The following is a 17,870-nucleotide window of genomic DNA, read 5'->3' on the forward strand; positions in this document are numbered from 1 at the left end:
TAGGCACTGCCTGATTTACACAGTCTCACTGTGGGTTGTTGAAGACTATACATGTTTTTTTCCTCAGAATTATTCATACACTTCTGTTAATTTGGGCACATACCATCATTGTAGGTAGAATTCCAATTATGAGCCTGCCAAGCACTGATTTTCCTGATAAGTCAGATTCAGAAGTGAATCATGCCAATACTGTGCGTTTCCCAAATGCAGTGATTAAAAAAGAAAAAAAGAATTAAATATTGAGCTTCAGGACTTGGTGTCTCACTGGAAACTTCTGATCCCATTTGTGCTCGCACCTCATTGTCTTGCAAAGCAGGTTGAGCCTCCCCAAGGATTATGCTTTTTCACTTCATGTAGTTTCACTTGGGCAAGGGGAATCCAGAGGAGGTGGTGTCAGGAGTCATTCGGAGAGCACCTATTATTGAGGCAAACACATTTTTAGGTGGATAGGGGCCTGTTGATGAACAAACCAACGACCCCTGCCTTCAAGGAATTTGCATTCTGGTCAATATTGTTTTGTATTGAGCACTATTATTAAAGCACTCTGTGGGCACAGTCCTGATTGATTCTAACAGTAGCTCCCTCCCCCGACCATGTATACATATATGTGTTTATGTGTGCATATATACACATATACAAACAATATATGAATAAAACACATCTACGCTCCTTTCTTTGTCAAAATACAAAAATGATTTTTTTGTATGCCTGATGCACACTCAGGTAGCAGAACTGACTGGAGGCTATTTATAGTCGTAACACATCCCATTACTGTGACTTCATATATTTCCCTGCAGAAATGTTAATGTGTTTGATTAGAGGCTACTGCCCCAGACTCTGCTGAAGGTTTTACTTACTATACAGTTTATCTACCTTAAAACGTTTCTAAATGTGAAAAGTTCTCATTTGCAAAACATCTGGCCCAGTGGGTTTTGCACAGGGGCTTCTTGACCACATTATCTGTCTCTCTCTCTCTCTCTTTTATTTTGGTGAGTGCAGAAATTGAGACTTGGATTAATAAAGCAAACCAAGATTGTAGCACTAGTAAATGATCTGAATCTGAACCAAGTTGAGGATTCCCAAGGCCGTAATTTTATCCACTGGATCCGATTACATTTTAGTGACTAGTTACCATGTTTTTAAACCATAATTTGCACTTAAGAATTATTGAGTATAGAATGCAGAGTTCTTAAATTCTTACTTTCTGGATATTCAGACTTCTTATCCAGCCCTCTGACAAGGCATTTTCATGCCATATGAAATTCTGGATATACAATACATGCACACATACATAATTGATGGATATTTTCTGCCTGTTTTCTGTTAGTTAACTCTATGGAGGTCTATCACACTGTTGCTGTCTTGCGTAATATAAACAAACAAACTTGCTATCCCCAGAAGAACTTTCCATTTTTACCTGAATATAAAAAGTAATTAAATTGGGATTTGTTTTGGAGTCAGGATCTAATGACTAATTTTACCTCCGTTGTTTAAATGTAGCCATAGAGAGAGGCAAACAATTCAGTGTTTACTATCCTTTTGTGACATAATAGTACATGAGAGGAGAAGGAAATGGCAACCCACTCCAGTATTCTTGTCTGGAGAATCCCGTGGACAGAGGAACCTGGTGGGCTGCTGTTCATAGGGTCACACAGAGTCGGACATAACTGAGATGACTTAGCATGTATGCATGCATTGGAGAAGGAAATGGCAACCCACTCCAGTGTTCTTGCCTGGAGAATCCCAGGGAGAGAGGAGCCTGGTGGGCTGCCATCTATGGGGTCTCACAGAGTCAGATACAACTGAAGCGACTTAGCAGCAGCAGCAGCAGTACTTGAGAAATTCATGCTTCTTTCAAGGACAGAAATGTTGCTAGTAAATCCTAGGATTTTTTTTTTTCTGGCGGTGTTGCACAGCATGTGGGATCTTAGTTCCCTGACCAGGGATCAAACCTGCACCCTCTGCATCAGAGGCACAAAGTCTCAACCACTGGACTGCCAGGGAAGTCCCGAACCCTCAGATTTTGAAATGGCCAAGATGATTCTGATCCTTGATGTACTCCTCTCTCTGTAATCCTGGACACGGCCAGTTCCTAAACGACTGTTCAGTCTGAGTTAATCCTCTTTTCTGAAGAACTTTTCCTGCAAACATTTCCAGTCATGTATATTTCCCCTTAAAGAAAATTGCTCCTGAGTTATTATGGCTTAGCCTTTGAGGGACTTAGGTTGTAGCAGAGTCTAAAAATGCATTTCAGGTGACTGCTGCAGGTGATGAGGCAAGCTGAGTGTGGGGATGATCCGTATCGGGGTGCCCACCGGCGCTTTATACCGTTTTATCTCTGTGAACGCTCTTCCACGTCTGTCTAAATGCTCTTCCACATCTGACTCTGAACTGCTTCATTGTTGAGCTTCTCCCCAGGAACTGGCTGAGAAGCAGTAGTTACTTAGGAGCATACCTGCTCTTTAAAAGGCCCTCCTGCGAGTCACCATAGTGGGAGCCTCGGGCTTGGCAGACTGAGTTCAAGCTCAAGGGCAGAGTCAGTGTTTGAGTGATTGGCTCTTCAGAGTTTCACATACACCCTCACATCCTTCATTTCTGTTTATATTCTATTGGTAGGCAGCTGGATGCAGAGAAAAAACTAAGTCTTAGAGCTGGACTCTGCAGAGGTTTGAGTATTGGCTTTGCCACTTTCTGGATATTTAGCCTAGGAAAGTAACCAAGCTCCTCAAGGGCTAGCCAGATAAGGTAAATACAAGTAGATAAGAATGACTAAAATAAGGCATGCATAGTGCCTGTACATATTGTAGGCATGATTGTATTCTTAAATGTGTTCGTGTGTGTGTGTGTGTGTGTGTGTGTGTGTGTGTAGTTGGAGTGAAGGACAAAGAAACTACAACTACATCACTAGGTGAGCACAGGACTCTGGGAGCCTAATGAGGGGCCCTTTCAATGAGCCCAGGTTGCTTAGGATGAAGGTGATGGTTGATATTTCCATGTGTCTTGAAGGGTAACTGTCATTTAGCTTAGTGGCGTGGGCTGGAGTAGGAAGTTAGGAGGCGCTCCCGGGTGGAAAGGTTTATGCAACGTCGTGGGAATAGGGTGGGATGACTGAGTGTCCCCTTCATCACAAGCAGCATAAGCCCGCATATGTTCCATTGAATTAAAAAGAAGTTGAATTTTGTATTCTTACAGAGCCCTCTCTGCCCCATTCTGTCTAAAATAGAACTGTTCCATCTCTGATATTTCAAACCCTTTGACTATGCTTTATTTTTATTCCTTCCTGAAGACCACTATCTCACATCACCATACTATATCTTGCTTCTGATTTGTCACCTACTAGAATGTAAGTTCTACAAAGAAAGGGATTTTGTCTTCTTTGTTCTTTACTAAATATCCCCAGATCCTGGAACTCTGCCTGCATATGGGGAGAGCTCGTAAATATTTTGCATGAATAAGTGAATGAGTAATTCACCTAAAAATGGAGGAATTTATAAAATAAGATAGATCAGCTTTTATATCAATAGTATTTTTCAATTAGGAGACAATACATTGCTTTCATGTTATCCACTCCTGTTGGGATTTTAGGGACTTGCTAGGTAGTTTAAACATTGTTTCTAGACATTGATTTTAAGTCTTTCTTTGAAATAGTAATAGTGATAAGAATCCTTGGTGGCTTGGTGGTAAAGAATCCACCTACCACCCATGGGTTCGATCCCTGGGTTAGGAAGATCCCCTAGAGTAGGAAATGGCCACCCACTCCAGTGTTCTTGTCTGGGAAATCCCAGGCATGCCTGGCGGGGTGCTCTTCGTCAGGTCGCAAAGGGTTGGAAATAACTTAGCAACTAAAAAACAACAACAACAAATTTGTTAAAACAAGTCTTTTTATGAAGACTGCAGATTATTCTCTTTGGAGGTTGTCCCCTTAGCCGTAGCATGAAGCAGTGCAGCCTGGAAATTCCATTATCTTCCAATTCATCTAGAAACTTATGTCACAAACTAGACCCAAAATCTTTCTGAATATCTGAAAAGCAAATAACAGACTCCACTCCTGCCTCCAGCTCTCTGTGGAGCAAGGTAGTTCAGAGCCTGTTGGTATAAACATAAATACTTTGACTTCTATACTGCCCAGAACCTCCTGTGTTGACTTTCTCTGCCAGTTCTGGAAGAGAATAATGTGGTACACCCTTCACCCTGTATTCTTATTTGCTCTGGTCTTAGAAAAGAAAGATGGAAAACCCATGGTAGTTTTTCGTAAGTCTTATAACTGAGACAAAAATATCATCCTTGGGATGAAATGTGCATGGATTCTTTAAGCTGGGCTGCTTGATGCCATCCTGAAAGCTCTTGCCTGTGAGTCAGGAGGGTGATTGATCAGATCATTCCACAAATATTTATCAAGCAGCTACTATCTCCTAAGTGTTCTTGTCTATGGATTCTTAACCCTGAGCAAACATAGATCCATGTCCTCTATCAGAATGGGCTACTATGGGGAGACAGATGTTTAGAAAACAATCACAAAAACATATGTCAGGTTAAAACTGAGGTTAGTACTCTGGTGTGGAAGCCCATACAGAGGAAGCTATTTTGTTTGGTGGGATGATGGAAGCTTCCCTAAAGGTTCCCATAACCAGGTGAACCAGGGTGCAGAGCTGAAGAAGACAACATTGACCCAGAAGACATAGTATATGCACAAGGCCATTTAAGGAGCTGAGACTGGGTCTGGGTAACTGGAAGACAGAGAGCTTGTGTTGAGAGCTTTGGAATTAGGTAGAAAGATGAGCAAGAATCTCTTGGAGATCTGGCTTCTGTCTTTTTCCCCATCTGCTCTAAAGGAGCTGGAAGAGAAAGCCATGCAACACTTCTCAGGTTCAGTTTCCTCACTTGTAATTTGTATAGTGGATTATGGAATTATATTTAAGTTACAAATCCCCAATGGAACAGGAAAAGAAAGCAATATAAAAAATGTGTGCAACATCTATTGATTTTTGGCCCAAGTTCCTTGAGCTCTTGTTCTGTGATCCACTGTTCCTCAGACTGCTTTATTTTGGGGGAAAAAAATACGGTTTGCTTTCCAGGTGGTCAGAGATCTCTCCTAAATCTTCTTTCTTACATAAACTCCTCAGCTCTCTTTCCTCTCTTTTCCCCTCCTACCTGGATTTCTGAGCAACTCCTTATTTGGATAGAACTCCCATTGGTGATGCCACGTCTATTTATAATTCTCTCCCTCCAAGGCACTGACTCATTTTCTGTCTTTAAAATTGACCTTCTAACCTTCCCTCTTCGCCATAACTTGGAAATCGTTTGGGTGGTGCTTAGTATGAAGGTCATGGGATGCCAAATAATTACACTGTATTACAGTTTACCGTGTCAGCGGCTGGTGAGAAAATTGCACTTGACATGCCATTATTTTTGCTGGCTGTTTGCATGTTAAGAGCACTGGGTTGCGCAGCCGCAGCCAAATTGTATCTTCGGCCTTGCGAGAACAATTCACTGTCAGTTTTGTGAGGCTCCCGCCTACTCAGATAGAACCTTGTGCACCAGTAATTTGGCAGGAATGCAGTCAGCATTGCACATCTCAATCTGGCCAAACAACAAGGGTTGTCTGCCTTTTGCCCAATGTCCCGACTTACAAATGACAGGCATCCCAGGGCTGTTGGAAATCTTTTGGTGCTGATATAAAAAACTGGAGTAGTATTAGTCATGTGTGTTAGCAGAAACCCTCAACACACACACATGCACACACATATACATGCATACACATATGTGCACAGTCTATTAGCTGACTTTCTACATGAGTAAAATCCCAAGTCATCTCCTAATTCTTTCTCTTGGTAGCCCCTAGACTTTCACTATGTTTTCTTTTCTTTTTTTTCCACTTCTGCTATAAAAGTAGCTGGAGGGAAAAGTCACACAGCCTCTCTTGGGCCCAGCAAATTGTATCTGTGTTCCTTACCAAGGGGCCAGGTAAGAGTGTGTACAATCTGCTTGTCTCTGTAGATGTCTTGAAAAATAAATTCATGCAGACTTCTTAGAAGAAGAGTCTTATACATTTTATTGGTCCTCTTTTAAGAGTTTCCTCATTGAGACACATACTTTTCCCACTTGAAGCAAAATACTAGTAAGTCTATGTTTATGGCTGAAAAAGCCAGATTAAGTAACCCTATTTTATGAATAAATGGCATCGAGGCAGTCAATGTGGAAAAAAAAAAAGAAAGCAAACAGAGAACGGATACCTACCACTAATGTAGGGCCAAAGCTCAGAGAGAAGAATTGGCAGATGTAGAGGCTGCACAATTGGGAAGGCTTTCCTTGTGTATTTACACAGCAGAGTAGTATGAATCACCCCAAAATGGTTAAAATGTAGGACATGGGAACATAATTGCAACTGAGTAAATATCAGAAGCAAGATGTAAAATGTGTAGAGAATATAATTTAAAATATATGTGTGATATGAATAGAGTACCTGTATCTAATAGAGCAGGATATCTAATATATATCTAATACATATATAATAATAAGATATTAATCATTATATTAAATTAAAATAATTATAATATTAATTAATAATATCTGATACATAGCTATTATTATTATGGGTACATAAAATAATATAATCAAACATTAGCAAAAAAGTCAATTTCTGTGTACCTCTCAGTCTGATCAACCATATTTAATAGTTTTCATACAAAGTCAATACTTTGGATCTTAAAACCTATTGTAAGGAGAATCCTAATTGTATCTATAATCACCACCCATTGTTTCTGATATAAAAACTTGCCTAATTGAAAACAGCATGATTATAAAAATCACAAATCTATGATTCTATTTAATGAGTAATAATAATCATGTAACCTAGATAGCATATTCAAAAGCAGAGACATTACTTTGCCAACAAAGGTCCATCTAGTCAAGGCTATGGTTTTTCCAGTGGTCATGTATGGATGTGAAATTTGGACTGTGAAGAAAGCTGAGCACCAAAGAATTGATGCTTTTGAACTGTGGTGTTGGAGAAGACTCTTGAGAGTCCCTTGGACTGCAAGGAGATCCAACCAGTCCATTCTGAAGGAGATCAGTCCTGGGTGCTCCTTGGAAGGACTGATGCTAAAGCTGAAGCTCCAGTACTTTGGCCACCTCATGCGAAGAGTTGACTCATTGGAAAAGACTCTGATGCTGGGAGGGATTGGGGGTAGGAGGAAAGGGGACGACAGAGGATGAGATGGCTGGATGACATCACTGACTTGATGGACAAGAGTTTGGGTGAACTCCGGGAGTTGGTGATGGACAGGGAAGCCTGGTGTGCTGCAATTCATGGGGTCGCAGAGTCGGACACGACTGAGTGACTGAACTGAACTGAACTGAACCTATTAAAAACAAAATTCCTGACATTAATTCATATTAATAAGTATGTTAATCACTGAGTCATGTCTGACTCTTTGCGACCCCCTGGACTATAGTCCACCAGGCTCTTCTGCCCATGGAATTCTCCAGGCAAGAATACTGGAGTGGATTGCCATTCCCTTCTCTAGGAGATCTTCCCAACCCAGGGATTGAACTTGGATCTCTTTACATTGCAGGGGAATTCTTTACTGTCTGAATCACCAGGGAAGCCCCATTAATAACTGTACCACAAATCAATAAAGGGAAATATACCAATATACTATAACATTTTTTCTTCAGTACATGTGGTTGGATTATCTTTTTCTTTTTTTAATTTTCCTATATTTCATTTTGTAAGCTATTATTACATTTTAAAACATAGTAAAATGAGAGAAAAACAAACGACAGTGTTATATTGCTCAGTTTTTAAAAAAAAACAATGCCATCTATTCATAGTTAATTCTTGGGGACCATGATTTAATGTGAAACTCATTTGGTAAATAGAATCTTTTTTTTTTTCCCTAAACCATACCTTATTAAACCCTTGGAAATTCAATCTCATCGATTAATAAATTAAAGTGCCAGCAATATTTAATCATTTTTATGAAACGATAAAGAGAGAAAGAACAGTCACAGCCCTGCTGTCCTGCTGAATGCATGTTAAATAAGTTTCATTTCCCTGGAACAGACCACATATTAATGAAAAATGAAGATTTTGGATTTGGCCTTCAAATGGGAAACTATCTTATGAAGATTTTGCATTTGACCTCGAAGGTGGGAACTACCTTTGGAGTCTTTAAGTAATGCAGTCAGCCTTCATGTTGCTTGTAACCTTTCAATAAAAGAGAATAGCCTAGAAATGTTATTTATGATACTAGATTATTTAAGAAAAATAAGAGTTTTATAGGATTTACAGGATCTCATTTGGCTTGGCCAGACATGTTTTCTACATAGCAATTTCTTTAGCATTTCAGCATTTTTTATCTGCATATATTATTTCCATTATAGTTAACTTAAATTCGCCCCTTACATGTGTATGTTCATGTGAAATGCTTGGCTGGATGAAGCACGAGCTATAATCAAGATTTTTGGGGAAAATATCAATAACCTCACATATGTAAATGACACCACCCTTATGGCAGAAAGTGAAGAGGATCTAAAGAGCCTCTTGATGAAGGTGAAAGAGGAGAGTGAAAAAGCTGGCTTAAAACTCAACATTAAAAAAACTAAGATCATGGCATCGGTCCCGTCACTTCATGGCAAATAGAGGGGGAAACAATGGAAACAGTGAGAGACTTTATATTTGGGGGCTCCAAAATCACTGTTGATGGTGACCGCAGCCATGAAATTAAAAGACACTTGCTCCTTGGAAGAAAAGCTATGACAAACCTAGTCAGTGTATTAAGCAGAGACATCACTTTGCCAACAAAGGTCTGTACAGTCAAAGCTATAGTTTTTCCAGTAGTCAGATCTGGTTGTGAGAATTGGACCTCAGAGAAGGCTGAGTGCCAGAGATTAGATGCTTTCAAACTGTGGTGCTGGAGAAGACTCTTGAGAGTCCCTTGGACTACAACGAGATCAAACCAGTCTATCCTAAAGGAAATCAACCCTGAATATTCATTGGAAGGACTGATGCTGAAACTGAAGCTCCAACACTTTGGCCACCTGATGCGAACGGCCTACTCATAGGAAAGCCCCTGATGCTGGGAAAGATTAAAGGCAGGAGGAGAAGGGGACAACAGAAGATGAGATGGTTGGATGACATCACCAACTCAATAGACATGAGTCTGAGCAAACTCTGGGAGATAGTGGACAGGGAAGCCCAGCATGCTGCAGTCCATGGGTTGCAGAGTTGGGCACAACTGAGTGACTGAACAACAACAACACATATACACACTCACTCCTTGGCATAATTTGATTATGTATATTCCTGTTCCTAACCAAGTCCTTGAATATTTCGAAATATATTAATATGACACTGCTGTCAATATTCAAAGATCTGACTAGTTTGTTAAAGTAGGGATATGCTTTCTCATAAGCACCAGCTGCCTCACTCACATTTCAAAGCATTTAGAATTCTTTTTAGACATCATAACTAGGAGGAAAACTAAAGCATACTCCATTCTGCTTAGTCAAAGTGAGGGTCTGCTGATCAACAGCAGCATCTTCACCTGAGAGCTCCTTCGAAATATAGAATTTCATTCTTACTGAATCAGAATCTGCATTTTCACAATAAACCCTGGGGAACTCATACACCCAAGAAAGCATTAAAATGAAAACTTGTTTTTGAAGAAATCAATCCATCATAAATCAATCAATCCAGGGACAGTGCAAGTCGTGGTTTTTGCTGTCTGTAGACAGAGTACGTTTTGAATACAACTCAATCAAAGAAAAGTCTTGGAGGTTGTATTGGCAAGAGTTCCAGGCAAGGTTGTGGGTAGAAGCCTCAATCTTGTGTGGTAGATGTTGCACAGCAGGCTGTAACATCAGTTTGCAGACGGGACTCCACTGTACTACAGCTGACAGAAGAGGAGGTTACTGCCTGTGGAACTCCCCGATTCCACCAAGCTGGATTAGTTAACAGGAACTTTCTCCTGCTCAGATGTGTTGACTTCTTTTTTCTCCTGCGTCTGTTTACCACAATGGTAGATGTGCTCTGACATCTGCAAGAGTATCAGATGTCACTGGGCTTCCATGGGACACAATAGTGGAATCCAAATGAACCAGAAGGGCTGAGGAATATTGGGGGAACAGCAGGGAATAAATTACTGAATACCTATCTCTATTCTCTCTAATCTTAAAATAATCTGGCTGTGTTGCATAGATTTTTTTTTTCCTTAAATGTATAGTTGAGATTGTGAACTTGATGACATTGGCCAGAGGCATCTTAATTCTATTAAATGTTTACTGTGTGGTAGACACTTTATGGGGCTTCCCTGGTGGCTCAGAGGTTAAAGCATCTGCCTGCAATGTGGGAGACCTGGGTTCGATCCCTGGGTCGGGAAGATCCCCTAGAGAAGGAAATGGCAACCCACTCCAGTATTCTTGCGTGGAGAATCCCATGGATGGAGGAACCTGGTGGGCTACAGTCCACGCGGTCGCAAAGAGTCGGACACGAATGAGCGACTCAATTTTATGAAGTTTTCTCGTTCAGGCCTCATGGCAACCCCCTGATGAAGCTACCATTATTCCCATGTCCAGACCTGGAGAGATTCACTGAAGAGAAGAGTCATTTGCATTAGAGTTTACCAAGTTACACAAATAGTGTACAAGTGATAAAGCCAGGAATCAAACCTAGGCATGGTGATCTTATAACTTGTTTCTGTAATCTTGGAAACACATTGTCACATTTGAACCTCATAGAGGAGGGGCTCAATGTGCTAGGCTGCCACCACAATTGGCAGATGAGAAAAGTGAGGCTCTCTGGGGTTAATCAAGGTAGCATCTCAAGACTAGATGTAAAATGTTTGTTGTTTGTTGTTTAGTCGCTAAGTAGTGCCTGACTGTTTTGTGACTCTGCAGACTCTAGCCTGCTAGGCTCCACTGCCCATGGATTTCCCAGGCAAGAATTTCCCCACTGAATCTGCCATGGGAGTTCATGTATTCCCCATCCTGACCCTCCCTTCCACCTCTCTCCCCATCCCATCTCTCAGGGTCATCCCAGTGCACCAGCCCTGAGTACCCTGCCTCATACATCGAACCTGGACTGGTGATCTGTTTCACATATGATAATACATGTTTCAGTGGTATTCTCTCATGTGAACATATGGCAAAAACCACCACAATATTGTAAAGTAATTAGCCTCCAATTAAAAAAAAAAAAAATTCCCCACTGGAGTGGGTTGCCATCTCTTTCTCCAGGGGATCTTCCTGACTGAGGGATCAAACCCATGTCTCTTGCATTGGCAGGTGGGTTCTTTACCACTGAGCCATCTGGGAAGCCTGTTTAAAACATTTAGTAGGATATAAATAGACATTTAGAGATTTCTATTCAATTGCAAAGCCGCTACACCTTTTTCTTTGCAAATATCTCTCTATGCATTGGAAGTAAGAGACAGGAGTGAATACAAACCCCTTGAGAAAAGGAAAAAAATATCCTTGAGGCTAATGCATGTGGTACCTCTGTTTTATTTCCTTTATGGAGAGAGAAACTGCCTCAGTCTGGGCCTAGGCAGGGATGGTACCATGTACAAAGCAATTTGTGGGGTTTTCTCCAAATGTAGGGGGCCAGCCCAGTATCTGTTTTTTTGGCTCTATCATTTACAGATACACATTTAAGGTGATCATGATGATAAAATAGGAGAAAAATGATGGAGTAGGAGGAGGAGGAGAAGAATAATTTTATTGAGCCTTTAAGACCTCTTACTTTGTGCATTAAATATCTTTAAAGATGTTGTTGTTTCCATTTTGCAGGTAAGACAATTGGGACATTGGAACTGAAGTGAGTTCTGATTGGTTAGGTGACTATGGTGAAATGATTCTAGCTATTTTCTGAGTTGGGCAAAGTTCTTAAGTACTCCAGAGCTGTATCATTAAGTTAGTTCACTGGAAGCTTTGCCACAACTGGGCAATTTTATGTGTGTGTGTTTGAACTGAGAATCACCAGAACAGTAGAAAGAAGCATAGAATAGTTGAGTGGAATAGAAAAGAAAATCTTGCATACATAGACAGGAGCTGAAAGAAGACAGAAGAATTGTACCTCCCAGTTGCTTGAACTAATTGTGCTGAATAGTAACAATTCCCTCTGCACTTGGAAACTGAACTGGTGGACAGCACTACAGAGGATCTAAGGGTGGAATCTATGGTTTACTTAGCTCTCTTCAGTGACCTCCCCTCTCTCCATTTGCCTTTTGCAGCTCCAAGAATCTTTTTCCAAATGAACATGTGCTTCTCGTTTCATCTCTTCCTTGCTAGCTCTTACCACAGTGACCTTCCTCTGGACACTTCTGGTCATGTCCTTTGGTACGGGTGCACTTTGACCACTGAGAATAACCCCCTCATGCCTTTAGCAGATTCCGTGAGGAAAAGTAATTTGCTGAAAGAGCAAACATGGCTATTAAAAATGACCAAATCCTGTAACTCCTCCAAACAAAGCCAGACTCCCCAGCCAGTCAAAGGCTTTATTTAGAATGTGGCAGGTTTATTTATAGTGGAGTTTTCTTTGCTTTTATTTTTTATGTGGTTCTGGGAATCCGAAAGTATAAATGAATTTCTCATTGCAGTTTGCCTTTTGTATGTGTGTGTGTGTGTGTGTGTGTGTGTTCAGGCGTGTGCACTGTCCTATTATTTTTCCTCTTAGAGCAGTGTTACTTTGGCAGGGCTCATGCTCTGACTATGACCCTGACTTTGCAGGGACATTTGTAATCAGCCTTGTGAAGTCTTTTCAGGAATCATTAGACTTTTGCAGTGGTTGGTCCTATTGATTACAGTTTCTGTTGTCCTCATCTTCTCCTCTGCCTTAGATTCATGCTGTAAACATCTCAGTTTTTTTTTTTTTTTAATAGCTGAAACCAAATTCCATATCCAAACAAAACTATTGGGAATGCATTTCAGTGTTCCTAGTTTTTCCTTCATCTCACGAGTGGAAGAAAAGATACAAGTTGCAGTGAAAAGACCAAACAAGAAACACTGAGCACACTTGCCCTTAACACATAAGTACAGACACACACAGAATGAGGTGATTAGACAGGGTCAAAGAGATGCAAAGAACAGGACCAAGCAGCAAATGGACAGTAAGAGAGAAAGCCTCAATTATAGACAGAAAGTTACATAACTGTTGCAACATAAGAGAGGAGCCTATGTACAGAAAGCATATACTCATAGACAGTGAGCGACTGTCACAGAAATAGAGAATCCAAAACCATGAGGAAGAAAACTGAGACTTGGTGAGGATGAAGATTGAGAGAGGGAGAGAAAGTAGGGTGGTGGAGTTAGGAGGCTAGTGTGTGAAGAAAAGCCACATGGAGAGGATTTGGGGTCTGCTAAGTGGTTTTCACTCAGAGAAGGCGATGGCACCCCACTCTAGTACTCTTGCCTTGAAAATCCCATGGACAGAGGAGCCTGGTAGGCTACAGTCCATGGGGTTGCTAAGAGTCTGACACGACTGAGCGACTTCACGTTCACTTTTCACTTTCATGCATTGGAGAAGGAAATGGCAACCCACTCCAGCGTTCTTGCCTGGAGAATTCCAGGGATGGGGGAGCCTGGTGGGCTGCCGTCTATGGGGTCGCACAGAGTCGGACACGACTGAAGTGACTTAGCAGCAGCAGCAGCAGCAAGTGGTTTTCACTAGGCCGAGGCTAATTTCTTTCAGCCCCTGGACAGATGGGCTTATGCATACTTTTATGGCATTTCTGATCACATGGGTCTGGTTTTTTGAAAATAAGTGCATTTTGATTCTGACACATGACATTTGCTGAGTAACTGTGGCTGGCAGGACTGGGTCTGAAGTCAGAATAATTTGAGTGAACCAACAGACATGATGATCTTTCTTCTCAACTTTGCCTGAGACCCAGTTTTGTTTTTTAAAAGTATACACATTCTAACATTGATGCTAGAGACTAAATCAAGGGATTTTAACCTCAAATTAGCTATGGAACATAATAATGAGTCTTTAAGTGAAATCATCGTGTCATCCATATGAGGAATCATGGCAGTAGCTTATAAACCAAGTGAAAAAGAGGGAAAGGATTACCAGTAAGCCTTTGTACAATTTATATTTTCTAAAGCTCTCTAAAATTATGGGATGGGCTTTTAAAACATTGAAAGAAATATACCATTTTGTTAGAATTTATATTTCCAGTATGTAAACAATTTAATTTTTGGCAACTAATTTTATTTTATTATTTTTTAAAAGTTATTATTATTATTATTATTATTATTTTTGACCATGTGCACAGCACATGGGATCTTAGTTCCCTGACCAGGGATTGAACCTGCGCCCCTTGCCTTGGAAGTTCAGAATCGTAACCACTGGACTGCCAGGGAAGTCCTGAGTAATTTTAAATAACCTAAAATGGCCATAGAGAAGGCTGAGGTGATTTTCTCTATTTATACTTTGCAAATATATTTGAATAATTATATGTTGAAAGTTGAAGATTACGTATAGGTCCGACCAAGGGAAGTAACACTTTCTAAATACCTAGTCCTCCCAGGATGTACAAAATCTTATTTAGCCTTCACCTGAACCCTGTGAGAGAGGGTACTGTTAACATCACCTTTATGCCTCCTTTAACAGATAAAGAATTTTAGGTTTGTAGAGATTTAGTCACTGTCCTAGAATGGCCAAGAAAGTGGGGAATGGGGAGTAGAATGCAGAAGCAGCTGAATCCAAATTCTATGCTTCTTTCTGCCTACACTGCTCTGCCTCCTCTCTCACTTTATTTGGTTCTTCCATATGTTTCCTTGCGCATGGATATGTTCTTACAGAATAGGGGGAAAGTTCTTACTTTTACACAACACAATTAGCTCTTCCAAATATTTTTTCTTGATTATTCCAGCAACCCAGGGAGCCAAGAAGGAAAACTGGGGTGGTATTCGGCCCACGCTGGAAATGGTGCAAAGTGAAATCTCGGGCACTTTGTTCAGTGTTTGCGCTGATCATCACTCTGCCTGCTCATGGTCCTTAGAGAGGTTTGCTTTGTGGTGGGTACTAAGTCACTTCAGTCGTGTCTAATTCTTTGCGACCCTATGGACTGTAACCTTCCAAGCTCCTCTGTCCCTGAGGATTCTTCAGGCAAGAATACTGGAGTGGGTTGCCATGCCCTCCTCCTGGGGATCTTCCTGACCCAGAGATCGAACCCACATCTCTTACATCTCCTTCATTGGCACACGGGTTCTTTACCACTAGTGCCACCTGGGAAGCACTATGGTAATTCCTCTCCATCAAGAAGTGTGTTGAGATTACTATTGCAGCTCTAACTTGCACCACTGACTTAAGTAAGACTCGGACTCCTAAATCCTGCAGCCTGCCACTGCTGAGGGCTAGCAAAGGCCTGGGTGGGATATTTTAAAAGTATCCCATCCCATCACCTGGTTTATGTGGTCTCTTTTAAATCTAAGAATTGTGCTTTTTGCCTACTAACACTGCCAAATGCAGACTGAGAATGTGGATTCATCATAGTCATCCTCCCAGGAGATGTTACTGAATGAGGCTGTGAAAAGCCTGCCCTGCCTTGTGTGACCTCTTATCTTCACATTATTCAAGATTGTGTTTCTTTCTAGAGCCTGGCATCCCAAGTTCCCAATAATGAGTAGTCCAGGCTAAGAAACCATGATTGCAAGAAGAGAATTCCTTTGTTAACATTTGAGGAAGATCACTGCAATCAAATCTTTTTAAAAAAAATATTCACCAGGCTTCCATTTGGGTGGGACCAGGTCTGTGCCACTTGGTAATTCAAGCCCTGGAATCCAATTTTATCTCATGACCTGGCAGAGAAACTTTGTTACATTTGCAGGGGAAATCAGCATTCCTGGAGACTGCTCCCTGAGATGTGATAAGGAAGGGAAAGTCTGTGTTGGAAGGCTTTTCTCTCCTGAGAGAACTTTTGAGGTATTTCAAGAAAGGATTCCTACTTTGGGCTTGGAGACTTCCAAGAGCCTTTGCAAATGCAGAATTGTCTAATTCTGTTGCTCTATAAGCACTACACGGTTCTGATTTCTTCTTTTGAATTTTATTAAGTGTCAACACAAGGAAAACTCTTCTAACCTGGTCAGGGCAGGGGTTGAGTTTAGGTTCCATTCTGCCTCCCGTGAAAGCTAAACATTAATGTGAAAGTGTAGTCACTCAGTTGTGTCTGATGCTTTGCAATGCCATGGACTGTAGCCCGCCTGGCTCCTCTGTCCATGGGATTTCCCAGGCAAGAGTACGGGAGTAGATTGCCATTCCCGTCTCTAGAGGATCTTTCCAGGCCAGGGATCGAACCAGGTCTCCTTCATTGCAGGCGGATTCTTTACCATCTGAGCCACCTATGCAAATTTTCATTTGAACCTCCTTCCTGTTAAAGGACTTGCATTTTCTATTTTACAGTTTACTATTTAAGGTATATTTTTGCAAGCAAACCAACTTTGTAGGGGGCATAGATTTAGGTTTACAGCTCTAGAAGGGAAATAGCCTTGTATGAACAGAGAAACACACTTAACACAAAATTAGGGAATAATGTTTAGTACAGATTTCTGAAACCATTAGCAAGTTTTCAATACAACCTGCATTCTTTTTTTGTTGTTATAACCACAGTGGCTAGCTTGTTGTCCTGTATTTATCCCCTATGATGAATAGCTTATTCGGTTCACCGTACCTCGCATCACCTACACTGACCTCTCTTGGTCAAAAGTATAGACTCCTGGCATTTCCCTGGTGGTCCAATGGCTAAGACTCCGTGCTCTCAATGCAGGGGGCCTAGGTTTGATAACCTGCTCAGGGAACTAGATCCCACATGGTGCAACTGTTTGCAGGGCACAATTAGAAAGATCCTGCATGCTGCAACACAGATTGAAGATCTGAGATGCCTCAGCTAGGCCCGGCACAGCCAAATTAGTCAATAAAATGAATATGTAAAGAAAAGTACAGGCTTCTTACCTTTTAAATGACAACTGTGGTAGCCTAGAGTATTGTGGTAGGAGTTCATCTCTGAAGTTAGACAAAGCTGGATTTTAAATCTTGTCAAAACAGTCATACACTGCAGCTTGTGACCTTGTGTGTCATTTAATCTTGTTGAACTTCAGTTTCCTCATCTAGAAAATTAGCTTGAAGGACTTATTCTCCTCTAGGATCCCCCAAACCGTATGAAAGCTTCATTCACTTAGAGGGGACTAAATGATGTCATAAAAGTTGGTTCTGTTTTAAGTAGCCTACACCTTGGACTTGACTTGTCTTCAGTTAAAATTTTCTTCTGATTGTTATTCCCTAGAAATTATGAGGCCCCTATATTCCATAGCCATACGTTACTCATCTGGAAATTGACATGGATGACTTCAGGGCTCTCTAGGGCCCTCTGAAACCCAACATTCTGTTTCTGTATAATTCTGAGTCATCTAAACAAATATAACATTGAGTGTAAGGAAGGAGTAAATCTCATGGAATAGAAGGAGCTGGTGCTTGTTTAACATGAGTGCTTTGTTTTCTGAAGGCATGGAGGAAAGTACCTGCTTAATTGTGACTCTCTATTTGATATCAGGGAGGAGAAGAAAATTTAGAATCAAATGATGAATATCCACATTCCATATTGATAACCACACATTTCCAGTCTTCAAAATGTCACAGTACAAACACACTGCAGAAACCTGAAGGTCAAGAGGAAGGGTGAGCTGAAGACATTAACCAGCTTTTAGCTTCCACCACTTATTAAGGAGTGATGTTGAACATACTGAGTTCTGCTTTGATATAGACCACCCAAAGACCAACACTGATTAGAGAGACTATTTTCTTTTGAGCTGATAAGAATAAAAATGATTCTCTGAAAAACAAATACAATCAGGCATTGCGAAGTATTTTT

At 40.9% G+C, this 17,870-nt stretch overlaps 1 protein-coding gene across 1 annotated transcript in view; it reads left to right on the forward strand.

Moving 5' to 3' along the window:
* Positions 1-17,870, forward strand: part of CDH8 (cadherin 8) — a 409,672-nt gene that overhangs the window by 16,372 nt on the left and 375,430 nt on the right. The window lies entirely within an intron of this gene.

This window comes from Bos indicus x Bos taurus, chromosome 18 (assembly GCF_003369695.1).
Source record: "Bos indicus x Bos taurus breed Angus x Brahman F1 hybrid chromosome 18, Bos_hybrid_MaternalHap_v2.0, whole genome shotgun sequence".
Taxonomy (NCBI): Eukaryota; Metazoa; Chordata; class Mammalia; order Artiodactyla; family Bovidae; genus Bos; species Bos indicus x Bos taurus.